At 46.4% G+C, this 18,647-nt stretch overlaps 1 long non-coding RNA gene across 1 annotated transcript in view; it reads right to left on the reverse strand.

Moving 5' to 3' along the window:
• LOC123939360 overlaps positions 1–18,647 on the reverse strand; it is a 119,163-nt gene that overhangs the window by 75,401 nt on the left and 25,115 nt on the right. Inside the window, exon 2 of the long non-coding RNA XR_006817830.1 lies at positions 3,699–3,875. This is a non-coding gene — a long non-coding RNA (uncharacterized LOC123939360). The remainder of the gene's footprint in view (positions 1–3,698; positions 3,876–18,647) is intronic.

Genomic DNA, 18,647 nt, shown 5'->3' on the forward strand with positions numbered 1-18,647 from the left:
GGGAAAATACCATAAAGGACATTATTGACAAAAAATGGAAAATCAATTGACAAAAAAATAGAATAGAGATGGAAGACTGCATAAAAGCAGCATATCAATATCAAATGTAGTTACGTTGATAACTACTAATGGCTATTTGGGAGAATATCTCTACTCTTGGGAAATGTACAGTGAAGTATTTAGGGGGAAAGGAGTACAATGTATAATGCTTACTCTCAACTGATTCAGAATAGAAAACCACATCATGTCTACAATATGTGTGTATATACATTATATACATACACACACATACAGATAGCAGATAGGGCAAAATATTAAAAGGTATTTGAAAATTCTGTGAACTACTCATCGTATTCATGCAAATTTTATATTTCAAAATTAAGGAGTTATTTCTTCGGGAGCGCCTGGGTGGCTGATTCTTGTTTTCGGTCCAGGCCATGATCTCAGGGTCCTGGGACCGAGACCCTAGTAGGGCTCTCTGCTCAGCGGGGAGCCTGCTTGAGGATTCTCTCTCCCTCTGGCCCTCCCCCCACCTGCACACTCCTTCTCTCTCTCTAAACTAAATAAATAAATCTTTTTTTAAAGTTACTGCTTCAAAAGGAAACGTTGCTTAAAAAAACTGATATAGCTATGTGTTCTAGCATAGAAAGAGCTCCAAATATATTGTTAAGTGAAAAAAAATGTGCAAGATATTTCACTCAGTGGAACGCTTTCCATGATTATAGGCATTTGTACATAAAGTAACACACAGAGAAAGGTTCAGAGGAATACGTCCCAAATTGATCACACAGAGGAGGAGGCCAGGATTAGCAGCCATATTTTAGCTTGCCTGGAGCAATAATTTCATTCTTCATGAGTGCATTTATGAATTGGTCACACAATTAGAAATCACTTTTTTTAGAGGTGAAAGCTGCCCTCCTCTCAATTCCCACCAGTGACAAAGATCACGGCTCAGGTTTTCCGGGACAATACTCATTTAAACAGTTGATCCCACTCTAATATTTGAGAGTCTCCAAAATGACCGGGCTCTGGGATTTGGGAAATCTGGTCAGTAAATGGCAGCGGTGCAGGGTGTCTGGGAAGACCCTGGGTTTCAGAGTCAGACAGAGCTAGTTTGAACACTTGCTTCCATCATTCACAGGCCACACATTATCGGGCAAAAGAGAGACCTCTCTAAACCTCAGTTTTCCTAACTGTGAAAAGGGAACATAATACCCACGGAGCAGTGTTGCTGGGCTTTAGGTACAATGTGCCTAATTTGAGTGTCTTAGCTTGCACATGAGACACCAAGCTCCTCCCGGAGCTGGCTTAGACCATCTTTTTATTGTTAGTCATCCCACCTCTTTTTTTGTGTTTTTTTTTTGCACGCACTCTTGCCCTTTGAGCCCAGAGGCTCTATAAGGAGGCGCCCATCCATTATTCATTTCTCTACTTCCAACTATGCCTCCTAGAACATTGTATCTTGGCATCAGACAAACATTTGGTGGGAGGCTAAATCAACCTTGTCACAGAAAATCTGGAGCAACATGTAAGTAGGCTTTGAGGCCCTAGGCTTGCTTTAGAATGATCAAATATAAGGAAACACGGTGTCCGAAATCACTGCATAGAAATCTCCAAGTGCCTATAAGAGGAAGAGGTGACCAATGACCCCACAGGTTCCTGATCAATGGAAGTGCAAGAGCACTGTGAGCATTCCTCAAAACCAAAGATGTTACCTAGTAATAGGTGTTGTTTTAAAATGCTGTGTGGTCAAGAATGTTTGGGAAATGCCAAATTAGACTAAACAAGCTTGTATGCTGCAGGGCTTATCAGTGCCAATGCCTATCATGAATACCCAAAAGAATATAATTTGCAACATATTCCAAGCTTAATTGACTCTAACACATTCCTTTTTGTTGTTGTTGTTCGTTTCTTTTATTGTTGGGGCTTGGGGTTTTTGTTTTTTATTTGTTTGTCTTGAGATTCTCAAAGCCTAGATCCCATAGAACTGCTCTGGAAAATGCTGCTGGAAACTGTTTCTCCACTGACAGTACATGGTAAGACTAGCACTTGGTGGAAATTTAACAATGTAACTTGCTCCCTTGCTCACCTAACCCAAGAGGGCAAAGGAATAAAGTAAACCAAGGGCTTTGGGACTGCTATCATTTCCCCTCATATTCCTCCTCTTCTTTTTGTCCCTTCTGGTCCAAGGAACATGTGCAAACGATTATGGTTATGACTCCAAAACTACAAATACACATTCCCCACTATTACCACTGCCATCTGTGCAGCCCTGCTTACTACTGTGTGTGTGTAGTTCTGCTCATCGGTGGACCAGACAGCTGCAAGAGCCAGGATCCTGCCCTGACTAACTCCTGGGCCACATGTAGAAAAGCTCGTCTGTAGGCAGCCGGGTGGAATATGTAAGCCAATGTGTGATAGGATTGGGCTGAGAAGAGCAGTTGCCTTGCTCACTGTGACCTTAAAAATGGGCATTGTAACAGTCCAAATTATCTCCTTTTCATCCATCATGTCAGGGTAATGGAAATCTGTTATTTTGGCCCATCCAGTATCCATGCCTCCTATTTTTGGTAACAATGCACTTTCCTCTTGGACAGTTATCCTTCTCTTCTTGACTCCACTCCCTGCCTCCAGGCCACACTCCACTGCATTCCGTCTTGATGGGCCTGTGATTCCAGGCACCCTGTGTTCCCTTGCCCAAGGAGTGGATACTGGACCCAAGATAGGTCAATTAGGCCCTCTCTCACCCAGGAATTTTGAGGCTAGAGTAGAATAACACAAGACCCAAAAGGTTAGGCTTGATGGACTTACCACTGAAGCCCCAGGAGACAGCATCTCAGTTCAGCTCCCCAGATCCCCAGTGTCTCCCCAGCTCCCCTCCCTCGCATGATTCAGGCACTCAGCTTTGCTATCAATCCTGCCAGTGCACTCAATGTCCTGCTGAGAAACTCCCCGAGTATTTCTATAACTTGCAGCTAAGGAACCTGCCCGACACATGGAGCAAAACAACAGCAAATTCCTACTTACTGTCCCCAGATGATCACTGGACTTAAAATCGAAAGTGACCTGGAAGCTTCCCAATTGGCCTCACCTTCCCCTTTTATAAGGGAAAAAAAGAAAAAACGACATGGTTTTCTTGAAAAGTTAGGCAGTCTGGTTGCCCACCTGCCTCTGCTTCCTGAGCAGATTCCCAAACAATTCCCTTTTCCATGGAGATACAACCTCAGCTGCTCTGGTTAGAAGGTCTGAATTGTGACTGTTTTTCCTCCCAACTGGTGCCAAAACTGGCCTATCAAACGCTGCCCCAGAGTATGTGCATCCTTGAAACAGTCCAGGGAACGTTTGCCTCTCCCCACAAACATTCACAGCCTGCCATTCATCACGGCCCTTCGGCTCCGCGTGCTGAAGCCGCCTGCCTTCGGGAAGGCGCTCCAAGTATGGAGCGTGGCGGTCCCCACTCCAGGGTTCTTGTCAGCGGCTCACCAGGGATTACAACGCCCAGCCAAGGACGTTCTATTCTGAGTGTGGCCCCAGAATGTTTCAGTTCATCTGCAAAGCACCAGTTTATTCAGGAGATGGAGGTTTTGGGCACATTTGTAGTAGCTAACGAGCAGTACATCCTTATATGCAGAACACAAAATCCTCCCATAAAAACTGGACCCAATTGCCAGTGTGGGGTTTCATATAAACAAACTTACCCCTAAAATTACCTCTCTGGCCTGGCCAAATTTGCATCTCAGTCACGGGCTGTGATAGTGCTACAGAGGCTGCAGTGATCTGTGGTTCTCTGGGGAATGGCGGGGGACCGAAGCCTCCAGGTTCTCTCTGTCGAGCCAGAGTCTTCACTGGTCACCATGCACAAATCCCGGATGGTCCTTTGAAAAATCAATGACAAAGAAGAGTCGGCACAACTTCTCCCCCAGAATGTTCAGAGAATGACTTACACTCTTCAAGGGAGTCAAGAAGCAGGTTGCCCTCCCCGTAACCAGCTGGTCAGTCCCAGGCCTTTTCTCAAGCTTTCCCTGTGTTCTGCATAACCTTTGCATCCTTCGTCATTTCAGGAGGCATTTTCCAAAACCCACCTGCCTCTCTGCTTCCCAAGGTGAGGGAGGTGCCTACAGCCCACCTCGCCCCCCTGCTCCCCTCTGTAATAGAACTCCAACATGTGGCACTGTCTGGGTCATTTACACATCTCTCCCCATCCCCACCCCACCCCCCACTGGAGTTCCCTGAGACCAAGGCCAGGGTGCACTTGTGTCCACAACCCTAGCGCCCAGCACAGTGCCATGCCCACAGCAGTCACTCAACCAAGAGAACAGACCTAAAGACACAAGAGCACGACAGCCCCCAGCCCTGGCAGGAAGCAGCTCTACCTACCCCAGACCCACCTTGCTCAGGGATGAGACCTCACTGCCTGCAACCTTTCACGGGGCTGGCATCTCCCAAAAATGGCGGGAAAAGTGACCGCTTCAAAAGGCCATGGAGACTAGCATTTGAGATCAAGACTTCTAGAATGAGACAGCTAGGCTCCAATTCTCCCTCCACTAGTACAAGCTTTGTGAAGAGACATGTTAGCCTCTTGATGACCCAATTTCCTAATCTGAAACAGGGATAATTATGATAAACATCATAGGGTTGTAAAAAAAAAAAATAATACAGGGAGATAATCTCTGCAAAAAACTTAGTGCCTTCTCTATGTAAGTATTCGGGGTTTTCTTAGATACAATTTACATACAATATTGTATACCTTTAGATATACAACATGGTGATTTGGCACATTTATATACTACAACAGGATTACCACTGTAGCTTTGGCTAATATCTTGATCAGGTCACATAACCTTCATTTCTTTATTGTGGTAAGAACACCTGTAATCCAGGGTCTTGGGAATTTTGGAATATAGGATATAGTATTATTGACTAAAATCACTATACCTGAAATGGTTAGGGGGGTACCCACACATAGCCTTAAATAACATTAAATCAAGGAGTGACCTGGTTCTCGATTCTCTTTCAAATTTTCTGTATCAAGGAAAAGGTCACAGTTTATTGCGAATCCAACTTTAACACATCTCTCAAACTTGCTGTTCTCCCTCTTAACAGAGAGAAAGCACGCTCCAAGCTCAAGTCTCGGACAGGCAGAAAGATCTAGCTGAAACAAAGTGATTTTACCTTTGTTGTACTACTATTCATATTTAATGGCAATTGATATGGGTTTTCTACCTATGATAGAGGTATAAATTTTCCATGTAAAATGTCTATTGATATTAAACAGTGAGTAGCTTCGAAGAAAAATATGACGTAACAATATCAGTTGCAAACATACTAAGGCAGAAATCATTAAGGTATGATCCAAAAGCTTCAGATGAGGGAGACACTGGTAGACACTGGGGAGGCGGCGGGGAGGGGGATGGAGGCAGAAGTCCCAAGACCGTGTGCTGTGACCAGGGGGCACTCGGGAAGCTGACCAGTGGCAGAATCCTGCCTCCAGAAGAAGCCAAGGCCTTCCTGAGTGGCCCTGCAACTGAACACAGCACAAGATGGCGGCTGCCACGGAACTTGGAGATGGGACCCTGGTCACGGGCACGGGCAGAAGTCAATACTAGGAGAGCATCTCAGGAAGCTCCATGAAAGAGAGCAGGCTGAAGAATGGAGAAGGGACTGGCAGTCGTCAGCATCTACCCGGAGGCCAGGATTCTCAGTCAGAGACAAGCAGACGTCGCTCATCTCTGAATGAGGATAGGGCAGATTGCCCGCGTCCTCCCAGGAAGCCGGGGTCTCCTGCCTCCCGTGCCACCCACGCAGCAGAGGCCAAGCGCTGGGAGGAAGAAGTCTGGGTGGGCCTTTCCAAATGGTGTTGCAAAACAACTCGGTGGCGTCTTGTGGCAAATGGGACACTTGGCTCAAACTAGGACCCCATAGTTTTCTTTGAGTTTGGGGCTCATCTGTTTGTGATGTTCACCGGAGGAGGCCATCAGTAAATAGGTCTAGCTTGCTTTTGAAACCAGTTGTGTTCCCTTTGCCTGTGAGTCATAGACGGGGCTCACCCACAGACACAGACAGACCTCTCACTGTCCTCTGGCCGACTGGCCACCAAAACCATGCCCTGGGCACACAAGGGGAGGGATGGGCAGAGGACTCATGCTGCCTCCACCCTCAATCAGCACAGCTAACAAGGCAAAGTCCAGTGCTCCGGGAGCTCCTTCTCTCATTCTCCCCGAGTGAGAGTTACATGAATAACCAGCTTTAAAACACTAAGAGCCACCACTTCTAAAGGGCCTACTCTGTGCTGGGCACATCACACCCATCCTCACAAGAGACTCTCCATCTTACATGTGAGAGAACTCAGAGACACAAGATGGCAAGCAGCCCAGAAGTGACACAGGCTCTTTTATGGACTCAAGTCTCTGTGTCTCAAAGCCCACACTCTTGCCTCCCCACTGCCCCCACCCATGCTGCCTCGCAAGGAAATGACTGGCATGATGGTGCCTTCTAGAACCCTGGAAGAACACAGAATTAATTCCACAAGGGCAACGAGGGAAGGTTCCCTGAAGAAGGTAGTATTTGGCCTGAGATCTTAAGGACAAGTAAGGATTTTGTTGACAAAATAATCTAGACTACTTTTGTTCCTTTGTTCATTCACTCATTCATTTGTCCCATACTATATCTCTGCGACTATGGTAGGTACTAGGAATTCCACGGTGAACAGACCTAGCCCCTACTCCCAAAGAACTTACCTTCCAGTGGAGGAGACATTAAAAATAAATGAATGAAGTTTTTACTAAGTGTGTGCTGTATAGAGACATATAAGGAACAGAAACAGAGATGAACCATGAGAGACTATGGACTCCAAGAAACAAACTGAGGGTTTTGGGGGTGTGGGGTGGGGGAAAAGTGAGTCCAGTGATGGGTATTAAGGAGGGCACAGATTGCATGGAGCACTGGGTGTTATAAAGAAACAATGACTCATGAAACACTACAACAAAAACTAATGATGTACTGTATGGTGACTTACATAACACAATAAAAATTTAAAAAGAATAAAAAAAGAAATGGAGAAACCTATTTTAAGACAGTCAGGGGCAGTCTTTCAGAGGAGGTGACATTTTTCCTGGGCATGAATGATGAAGTGAAGGTATTATCCATGTAAAGTAATAGGACCGTGAGTATTCCAGGCACCAGGAACAGTATGTGCAAAGGCCCTGAGACTGAAAAGAGAACTATGTGTTCCTGAAACTGAAAGATTGGAATGTGCTAAAGCAAGTGCATCCAAAGAAGTGTTGCTCAAGGGGAGGCTGGGGTCAGATGGGATAGCATCTTAGAGGCCATAGAAAAGGGTGTGGGAAGCTCTGGCATGGTCTTCAGCTCAGAAGTGATACAGTGCAATTTACTCTCTAAGATCAGACCTCAGTCCCTTCCCCTGTAAAATGAAAGTAAATAAAAGAATTCATAAAAAGCTCTGAGTGCCTTTCTTGGTTGGCAAATGGACAGAAGATGCTGTGAAATGTGAGCTTACATCAAAATAATCCAGGGTGTTTGTTAAACTCAAGATTGCTGGGCCCCACTGCCAGAGCTTCTGATGCAATAGGTCAGGGGAGGCCCATGAAGATGTATGTCTAACAGTTCCCTGGTGATGCGGTTCCTCCTGATCCAAGGGACCCCACTTTGAGAACTCTTGGGTTAGGAAGAACAACAAAAAAGTGGGAGGAGCCACTTGGTGCTGTTGCAATTGTTAAGAGCTGGTAGAATAAAATGATCTCCGTGAGGTGCAGAAAAGTGATCCCGAAGAGCTCTATTTTGGAGACACCACGGACAAGACTAGCTGACAGACTAGAGGGTGGGTAGAGGGTGGGGATGAGGGAAAAGGAGACAACAAGGCAATGATAGTGGCAGAAGCTGAATGGGGGACACTTGAGGAGGAGCAGAGCTGGAGACAAGGGCTGAGACATACTAACTCTAAGATTTCTGCAACCCCGAAATGGTGGAGCCTTCATGAGAACAGCAATCGCCTCTATCTTGTCTTCTATTATATCCCCAGATCTCACCCTAGCATGTCCTGTCAGCAAGAAATATTCAGGAAACTTTTGTTACTGGTTGAAGGATAAATGGAGACTGAGGAACGAGGATAACCAAAGGCCCTGAGGTACCAACATGCCGCCATGTTTGGGGAGGCCACGAGCAGTCACTCAGTTGAGGCTAACCCATCACTTCCTGACCTTGACAAGTTCAGTAAAGTGGGAGGTTGGAGGCAGAACAAAAGACAGAAGTGAACCTCCTAATTCACAGTAGGGCTCTTCTTCCAAAAGTCAAAGATGTCACACTTGAGCCTTTCTTGGGTGTGTTTTGAGATGGAAATGTTTGAACTGTGAGCTTAATGAGCAGGAAGGCCAGAGGAATCTGGCTCACATGGGTTTTTCATAAAATAAATCATGGGAAAATCAAGCTATGCAACTTGGGGGTAATGAGGAGGGAGGGATGGGAAGACAGGAAGAGAGGAAACAGAGGACAGAACAGGAAAGGTGGCTTAAGCAAGACCACCCATGAAGGGCAGAAGGGGCCAGCCTCCAGAACTTGACCTCCCAAGGCAACCTCGACCCTTGGGTCCTCGCCACATTTCCAGGAGGCAGGATGGACCCTCGGCCTTCCCACTTACCAAGTTGTAAATTAAAAGGCTATAATTCCAGCCAGGGATTCTGGTGACATCATAAACCACAGAACCACAAGCTCAACTCACCAGAAGCCCCAAGATGGAATTACACCCTTTCTTCCTAATCCAGGCAGCTCTGGCCACTGCCATTTTTTCATGATATAATAGAAGTAAGCAATATTTTAACCATTTGTGTGTGGCTTTTCTCACACAGCCATAGGGCCGCCTGTCTTCTGGCCTCTCCTCTCCCTCTCCTGCCCCTCCTCCAGGAGTCTCCTTCAGAGACGCTCCTGATTTCCAAGGCTGCCCCTCCTCCAGGCCCACTTCTCTTCCCTCTTCCCTTCAGATCCCTTCTGTTCTTCTGTCTCCTCCTATGAACCAGTAATGCCCGAGCTTCTACCTTAAGATTTTATTTATTTAGGGGCACCTGGGTGGCTCAGTGGGTTAAGCCACTGCCTTCGGCTCAGGTCATGATCTCAGGGTCCTGGGATCGAGCCCCGCATCGGGCTCTCTGCTCAGCAGGAAGCCTGCTTCCTCCTCTCTCTCTCTGTCTGCCTCTCTGCCTACTTGTGATCTCTCTCTATGTGTCAAATAAATAAAATCTTAAAAAAAAAAGATTTTATTTATTTATTTGACAGAGACAGAGAGATCACAAGTAGGCAGAGATGCAGGCAGAGAGAGAGGGGAAAGCAGGCTCCCCACTGAGCAGAGAGCCCGATGTGGGATCCAAGGACCCTGAGATCTTGACCTGAGCTGAAGGCAGAGGCTTAACCTACTGAGCCACCCAGGCGCCCCCTGGCTTCTACCTTAAATCTGCTTTTCAAGAGAACCCCAGGATCTTCTAGATCCAGGGCAACATCCTGGAGTACAGACCCCAGATGTCTGAAATACCTTCCCAAAAGGGGCATGAAAATGCACTCATGTTTTAAATAAATCAGGAAGGCTGAGAGCTTATAGAAAGATCTTTCTGGAAGCAAGTGATTGCTTCCAACATCCTTTCACTGTGTTTTGCTTCTGAGTCCTAATTTTCATGAAATATTGCTTAGCACAAAGTACCCAGGGGCATCACACTACCTTTCAGCCCCGCTTCCCCATCTTAAGTGTAAGGTCGATATTCAAGTTCCTGTGGGAATCTCACCTAGGGGACGAAGCCACAAGGGAAGGCAATAATTAAAATGCTCTCACTCAACGAGTACCTCTTATGTCTCAGATACTCATATTATTCTTTATTCCTCTCACAGGGATACTATTTCCTTCATTTTATGGAGGAGGGACACAGAGCCTCAGGATATGGAGTATTTTGCCCAAAGTCCCACAGCTACTAAGTAAAGCCCTTGGATTTGACCCAATCTGTTGGACTCAAAAACCTACATATACGTGCTCACCCAGTGTCTCCTCCAACCTGAGTAAAATATTTTGAGAATAAATATTGCATGGGATTCCCAAGGGACTTTAATGACTGAGCTTCATGCAACATTTGTTTTTCAGAAGTGACAAAAGTTCTATACTATTTTAGGGTACAATACGAGTCAAAAAACACATTCCAATGTCCTATGTATTTTTTAAGTAAATTACTTCAAATTATTTCCCCCAAATCAAAACCAAGAACAAGACGTTTAACTCTACATTGATATAATTTGGTAGTAACAAGCTGGACCAGCGACTCTTTACAAAGTGTCATCCACTTGCTGGGGGGTAGTGGGGGTAGGGTTGGGGTGGGTGGGTGATGGACACTGGGGAGGGTAAGTGCGATGGTGAGTGCTGTGAAATGTGTAAGCCTGATGATTCACAGACCTGTACCCCTGGGGCAAATAATGCATTATGTGTTAATTTTTTAAAATTTTTTAAATATTAAAAAATAAAAAAACAAAGTGTCATCCATAAAACACCAGTACAGGACATGGCAGCTTTCAAAAGAGTTCACCTGCACAAGTCTGTCGCCCAGGCTGCATGCGGCATGCAATGCAAACCTGGCCATGTCAGAGATGTCCCCAGGGGATAGGGGGCAGGCTACCTGCCAGGACATTTTGGAGATGGCCTCCTCCAATGGCGAGAGGCAGGAGAGCTGCACAAAGTCAATGCTTTGGGGGTTAAAGGACTTTAGGACTTCCTAAAATTCGATAATGTTACAGCTGGGCCAGAGAATGCAGACCACGCACTTCATAAAGAATAAGAAACCTATCTGACATCATTTTCAAATGCTATCAGCAAACACAGCAGTCTTGGAGAAAATTTGGGCTGGAACAGAAAAAAGACAGGACCGGTTTTCTCTTCTTCAGAAAATGCCTCTCTGCCTAACGAAGCACGTGCTCAGATGGTTTAAGAAAGACGTGTGAGGCAATGACCTCATTTTTTTTTCCCCCTCTACCGTCAGGGACAGTAAATAACATCTTCCCAGAGAATATGAACGGGGAAATACTGTCAGCATATATTATACGAAGTTACAAAGTGGAAGTGAATGCCACAATAAACAAGCAGGCGTCTTGCTTCTCCAACTTCAAAGTGACATGACAAACTCTCCCAGTGAGGAAGGACGATTATACATTCCCAGCAACAAACATTTAATTACCAAATTAATCCCATATCATTGTACCGCATGATGGAAAATCAGCGGCAGCTTCTACATGGAGGAAGACCATAGATCTGAAAACATCTTGTGGGTTTTCCTTGCAGACAATGTCCAGGATCCCATGGGCAGAGCTCACATACACAAACCTGCAGGCAAAGCCGGCCTCATTCAACCCCAGGAAGCTCCAAACCTTCCTGACTTGTGCCCTAGGATTCCAGTGTGGATGTGGTTAAGAGCTAGACTGCCTGTGCCTAGTTCCAAGCTTGGCCGTGGGATCTTGGGCGAGCTTTTTAGCATATATGCCTCAGTTTCCTTGCATCGTGTAAAATGAGGATTAGAGTGCCTTACCTCATAGCCTTGTTGGGAGGATTCAATGAAGTAAGACATAGAAAAGTGCTGAGAACAGTGTGTAGTAATCACTCAGTAAGTGAGAGATATCATGAGCCTTTCTCCCTCCATCACTATGATCATGTCAGCTAGAACTCTTACCAAAGATAGAAAATCTCAGCTCAAACTAATTCACATAACTGAGAAGTCGAGGGCAGTCCTAGCTTCAGGCTTAGCTTGATTCAGAGACTCAGTGGCTCAGGGAGGCCCTATTCTCTATCTCTCTCTCTCCATCTCTAATCTCTCCTTCCTCTGGAATGGCTCCATTCTCAATTGGCTCTCCCCTCATGGTGGCAAGATGGCTGCAACAACATCAGCCTACATCCTCTCAGGTTTCAGTCCAGCAGGAAAGAAGACAACCTAGGTCTCAGCGGATCCTGCACAAGCTTGAGAATTCAACGTAACAGCATGAGCATGAATCACGGCTCTTCATTTTCCTAATTATTGACAAGATTGATCACATTTCTATGTGTTTATTGGCACTGATATCACTAAAGTGTGTTAACTTCATCTTATTGAAAAACTTCACGCTTATTGTGCACAATGAGGGGAGGATATATTTTCTTTCATGTAAACTTGTTTACTGCAGGGGCTGTTCCTGGATCTGCCAAAATTAGAGGGGCCTCCCCTCTGAACACAAAACCTTCACTCCTATGACCCTTCAGTCTCTGGAAGCATTCTTTTAAAACAGTAACTCTGACGTGATGTGCCCATGTGGCTCAACTCTGCCTGAAACCTGGAACTGAGGCAATGCCCAAGTCTCTCCATCTCGTGTACATTTCACCCCCAGGGCCCAGCCTGACACCCTCTTGGCTCCCCTGGCTGCTAGTTTCCTCCAAGCACCACAGGGAAAATCTGGCTTTAGTTGTTCCCATTCCTTTTGGCATTATGTTAGATCAAGTCCTGCTCTTTTCTAAATACTTGATGAAAACTTGCTTCCTCGGCTGCCCATATCCCCATCTCTCAACAACAACAAGAAAAGTGCTAGAAGAAATGATCTGCCCAGTACACACATATTTTCAGAACACCATGGTTCCTGGGGGTTCACTATCTACTATACCCAGGGAGCTGGAAGCCAAGAAATCTCCCCCTCAACACGCTGATGCCCTTGGCTTTGCTCCAAAGTTATTTTTTAAACTCTTTTATGTATTTTATTTTATTCATTTATTTTAACACATAATGCATTATTTGTTTCCGGGGTACAGGTCTGTGCTCCATCAGTCTTACACAATTCCCAGTGCTCACTGTAGCACACACCCTCCCTGATGTCTATCACCCAGCTACCCAATCCGTCCCACTCCCCTCCACTCCAGCAACCCTCAGTTTGTTTCCTGAGATTAAGAGTCTCTTACGGTTTGTCTCCCTCTATGGTTTCATCTTATTTCATTTTTTTCTTCTCTTCTATGATCCTCTGCCTTGTTTCTCAAATTCCATTTATCAGTGAAATCATGTAATTGTCCCTCTCTGATTGACTTATTTCACTTAGCATAATACCCTCTAGTTCCATCCACTTCATAGCAAATGGCAAGATTTCATTTTTTATGGCTGCATAATATTCTTGTGTGTGTGTGTGTGTGTGTGTGTGTGTGTGTGTGTGTGTGTGTATACACCACATCTCCTTTATGTATTCATCTATTGATGGACATCTGGGCTCTTTCCATAGTCTGACTATTGTGGGCATTGCTGCTATAAACATCCGGGTGCACGTACCCTTTGGATCACTATATTCCAAAACTATTTTTGGCCCAGGTAAGTCCTGCTCTCTTTAAGGACTCAACTCAAATATCACGTGAATCTCCAAAACTGGGGTTAATCATTCCTACCTCTCGACTCCTGAGCCATGTGGATTATGCCCAGAGGAGTGCTGAGCTGAGATTGCTGGTTTTCCTACTCACATCTTTTCCTACCTGCCTACACTTAGTACATCACCCAGTGCAGGGTTCTAAGTTGGTACATGTTGGCTAAATGAGTCCCCACTAGAATGGTGCGATGAATGTCTACACCTGAGAACCCCATCATCTCTGTGACCCCACTGCAGTGATTCCCAGAGTGTGATGTACATCTCATGACTCAAAGAAGCAAGGAAATAGGATTGGGCCTTCTTTCTCTTCTTCCTGTTTTATCAAATTCAATGCTACTGAACATGGCCAGAATGATAGAAGAATGCCAATATGGGGGCACCCGGGTGGCTCAGTCAGTTAAGTGCCTGACTCTTGATTTTAGCTCAGGTCATAATAATGTCAGGGTTATGAGATCGAGCCCCACGTTGGTCTCTGTGTTCAACAGCGAGTCTGCTTCTCTCCTTCCTCCCACTCTGTTCCCCCCGTCTTGCCCCCCCCCCCCCGGCTCATGCTCATGTTCTTTCTCTCCAAAAATAAATAAAATCTAAAAAAAAAAAAAAAAGCCAATATCGTGGTTATAGATTTAAGGAGGAAAACAAACAATTTGACAAGCACTTATCAAGTGCTCCCCACATGCAAAGGGCTGAAAGGTAAAGTGGGCCTATATACTAGGTGGGTTAGGTTCTGCTGCAGTAACAGAGAATCCCTAAATCCCATGGGCTTTGAACCACAAAAAGGTTGATTTCTTTCTCACGTTCCACATCCACTATAGGTTGGCAAGGGTACCTAGCCCCTGTCTCATACATAGTTGGTCAGCATCCCAGAAAGCATTAAAACGCCATGGGTGGGGCGGGGGGAGTGTCACATCCTAGCAGTTGAGTGACACATGTCACTTCCAATCACAACTCATTTGCCCGACTGGGCCCCATCCAACCATAAGGAGACCAGAAAGTGCAATGGTACCATGTGTTAGAAGGTGAGAACTAAAAACATCTGTGAGCAGCTCTCATGATGCCCGTAGTAGGCAAGTTCTGGGCCTTGGGCCCTATCTTTCAGGGGGCATGAATGACATGCAGAAGGGGAGTAAAAATGGCAGCAAACATATGAAGGAGGAAAGAAAGGTGAGGGTGGAGGGCGCTGGGGTGGAGTGAACAGGCCGCAGGGTCCCGTGAGTGCGTGACACAGCCCGCTGAATGTAGAGCTCCCACTTGTTACGTGCGAGCAGTGTAGCTGCTAAGCTCCCGTGAGAACCTTCACACAGGTAGCCTGCTCACGAGGTCAGCAACAGAGATCCACTCTGGCCAACAAGCTACCGTGGGGGCTACTGGCAGACTCCAGGGGAGCTCCCAGAACAAGAGGAAGAGCAGATGAAGCAGGCCTCCCGGTGGCAACGAGGTCAGCTCCAGGGCTGTCCGCAGCAGGATCAAAGCACAGCCTCTTCAGCTCCCACGTTTCCTGTCTTCTCGTCACACAGGTGCAACAGGCTTTGGGGTGCACCATCAGGGTGCTCTGAGGGGCAACCCCACTAAGACTGCATGCAGGAGAGACGCACCTCAGAGGGAAATCATGTGTTGCTTCTAGAGCAAGGGGTAGTGATTGGTGACGACGCGGGCAAAACAGAGGTTCAAACAGCACTTTAAGTCCAAATGGAGCCTCGCAAGCACAACATGGGCATCACCACTCCCTTTTGCACACAAGGAAGCTGAGCACCTGAGCCTCATCGGTGCCCCAACATCACTCAGCTGGGAAGTGTCAAAGGCCTAACTCGATGGGACCCCAGGGCCTGTACCTATACCATTGTGATCTGTTGTCTCATGCGGATCCGGAGGCCTTCTGTCACCCTTTTTCAAGATGCAGGAAAATGAGAAGGAATTTGAGATGGCCACATTACTACTAGTCATGCAACCCTCACATTCACAGAACACTTTCTAGTCTACAAAGTGATCTCACACATACAGTCCCCCTGACATGTGTGAGGAAGGCAGACCTCTATGACCCCTCCCACTTATTAGATGGAAATGATTGACTGGCACCTGGTGAGGGTGGGCCCAGCATCTCTAGGTCTTATTTTCCAGCTAGAGATGCTGACCTGGCTAGGGCTTTCCTGGGAGGTGTGGGACTCACTTCGCCGGTCTGCAGGATGGGCTGGCAGGCTGTGGTTGGGGGGCAGAATGGTGCTTGGGATTGACCAGGCACGTGAGAGGCATGGGAACCCAGAGCCTCTAAAGAGAAAGCTTGAGGGGCACCTGGGTGGCTCAGTGGTTTAAGCCACTGCCTTCGGTTCAGGTCATGATCTCAGGGTCCTGGGATCGAGTCCCGCATCGGGCTCTCTGCTCGCCAGGAGGCCTGTTTCCTCCTCTCTCTCTCTGCCTGCCTCTCTGCCTACTTGTGATCTCTCTGTGTCAAATAAATAAATAAAATCTTAAAAAAAAAAAAAAAAAAAGAGAGAGCTTGATCTCTCGGCATCACCGGGGGCCTCTCGGGGGGGGCCTCTGTTGCTGGGTGTACACAGGTCTTACTTATTGGTGTACTGGAACTAGGGAAGTGTCACTGCAGGGGAGCTCAGCTTTCTGTGTCCTTGCCATGCCTGAATTAGAAGGTCATGATCACCCGTGCCATGCTGTAAGTTGGAAAGCTGAAAGCAAATCTTCCTAGCCTTGGGGATGTCTATAGAAGGAAGTTAAAAATAAAAGGATGGAGGGGCACCTGGGTGGCTCAGTCAGTTAAGCATCTGACTTCAGCTCAGGTTGTGATCTCAGGGTCCTGGGTTCAAGCCCTGCATACAGCTCTCCATTTAGTGGGGAGTCTATTTGTCCTTCTGCCCCTCCCCCCCACTCGTGCTCACTCTCTTTCTCAAATAAATAAATAAAATGTAAAATAATAATAATAAATTAAAAGACTGTTGGAGCTTTGGGTATTAGAGCTTCCCTGTCACTTGACCTCAGCACTCCTGCCTAGATGTGACCAGCCACTCCAACCTCTCCAAAGCTTGGTGGGAGTACAGTGTGGTGGTTGGGTCAGACCATGTGTCTCTGGTGTCCCACTGTCTGAATTCAAATCCCAGCATCGCTGCTTGCCGCTCTGTGATTCTGGGGGAGTTATTCATTTACCTGAGCCCATCTCCCTGTCGGTTCAACATCCCCACTCCGGGGGCAGGAAGATAAAGTAAGCTAATCCATGGAAAGCACCCAGAACAACAGAAAGAATACATTCAAAGACATTAAATAAATGGCAAATTAGAGAAAATGGGTGACTTGTCCAAAGGTATACAGTTAGGGAATGGGAGAGTCAGGATCCAGACCCAAGTCAGAGTCGAGGTTCTGAATGATTCTTCCCACCAAGCCATGCTGCTTCTCAAAGAGGTAAAAAGGGGTAAATTAGTGCCTCACTTCACTTCCCACTGAAGCTCTCTGAGGATCTGTCATCAACCCATCTTCAGTGGACTTCTTACCTCAGTGAGGAGAAAGCATAATCCCTAGTCTGGATATTTTTGTTAAATTCACTTAGACTTGCAGTTTTCAGCCCCATCCGGACCCCTTAAGGGGAACTCCTTAGGGTTGGAACAATGTGAAGGATAGTGCTTTTGTATAGCAAATACCCACTTACATAGAGGAGAAAATTCTTCCATGGAGGGTTGATCCTGAGGCAAACTGATTTGAACAGTCAGAAGACACACTATCTCTTGTAACAGGGAGTCGACAGATGGTATAGGCTTCAGGTGTGGTATGATCAGGGCTCTATCTGAACTTCTCTGTGGGTCTCTGAGCTTAGACCTCCTCCACATGTTGACTGCACCTCACGCTGGCTTCCTTCATGGCAGTCTACAGCAAATGAATTTGCGCACTTGTTATACATCAGGGGAGACAGAGATCATGACTTAGCTCATTCCAGCTTTGGCTACATACCCATGCTGACCCAATCACTATTGCTAGGGCCATGCCACATGATCACTGACTCAAATCCAAATCCCTAAACCAATTATTGGGAACCATCCTAGGTCATCCAAGCCCTTGAGGTGGGGGCATCTCAGATTTTCCTCCAGGGAGAAGTGGAAACCAGAAAAGCAGTTCTGTGGCAGTGGAGAAAGGAGGAGTAAATGCTGGGTACTCAGGGGACAATGCCTACCGTGGGACACAAGGAGAGTGGAGTGGGAGGAGCAGCACAGTAAGATACGACGGTGCCAGGGAATCCAGGGGAAAATCTCACAAAATGCCCTACCTCTTAAGTCAAAACTGTAAGATGAGCTCACGTGTAATTCAGGAGGAAAGTGCCATCAGAGTTCCTAATTACTGAGCAGCAGCATCTGAACACAGTTGTGCATGCTTTCTCTACATCACGTCCTTCACTAACTTATCCTCACAGCAACCCTTAGAATTTGGAATTGTCACTCCTGTTTTATAGAGGAGGAAACAAGGCTCTGAGCAGTACGGTGACTGCCTCAAAGTCACACAGCTGAGAGGGACGCAGTGGGAAAACAAACTTGGATCTCTGTGTGGAAAAAGCCCCAGCACACCATTTCGCTTGGTCGACTTCAAGAAACAAAAGTAGGATGTGTGAGTTAATTTCATATGAATCTAATACTATTGTTGGAAAGCAGGAAATAAATGACCTTCAGCCTCTGGTCCATGGGAAAACACACACACAAAAAAACATTGTCAAAATTTAAAAATAAAGTGCAAAATGGGACGAGGAGAATTGGGGGAATTCTGAGGAAGCCACCATGCATTCTTCTCCCTAAATGCACAAAATCCTACTTAGATTGGGGGCAGGAAGATGGAACCCTCCCCCCCATCCCCACCTCCTCCAGAGAAAGCTTTTCATGCTTGGACATTACTGTGGGAGTGATTTAAAAGGTTTTTTGTTTTGTTTTGTTTTGTTTTGCTAACAGGATCTTTGGAAAGGAGGTATCTTTTGGCCTGCCTTGTCCATCATCCAGATGGACATCCACAGCATTAAAGTAGGCAAATGCACTCAAGTGAGTTTTCCTTGGGAGGAGCACCTGACCTTGCAGGTTATTTGGTGGGGATGGGGATGGGGGCAGGAGCCCAGCTCATGGGATAATGGCCATTTGGGGGTCTTAATTGAGAAGGTGGCCCTGAGGTTGTTCCCATGGGCTGCTGGAGTCTGCCCCTGCAGTGGGCAGTGGGGGTTGAGGGAAACTGGCTTCCTCTTGCTGCTAGAACAAAGCACCACAAACTTAGTG

Source organism: Meles meles, chromosome 3, assembly GCF_922984935.1.
Source record: "Meles meles chromosome 3, mMelMel3.1 paternal haplotype, whole genome shotgun sequence".
NCBI lineage: Eukaryota > Metazoa > Chordata > Mammalia > Carnivora > Mustelidae > Meles > Meles meles.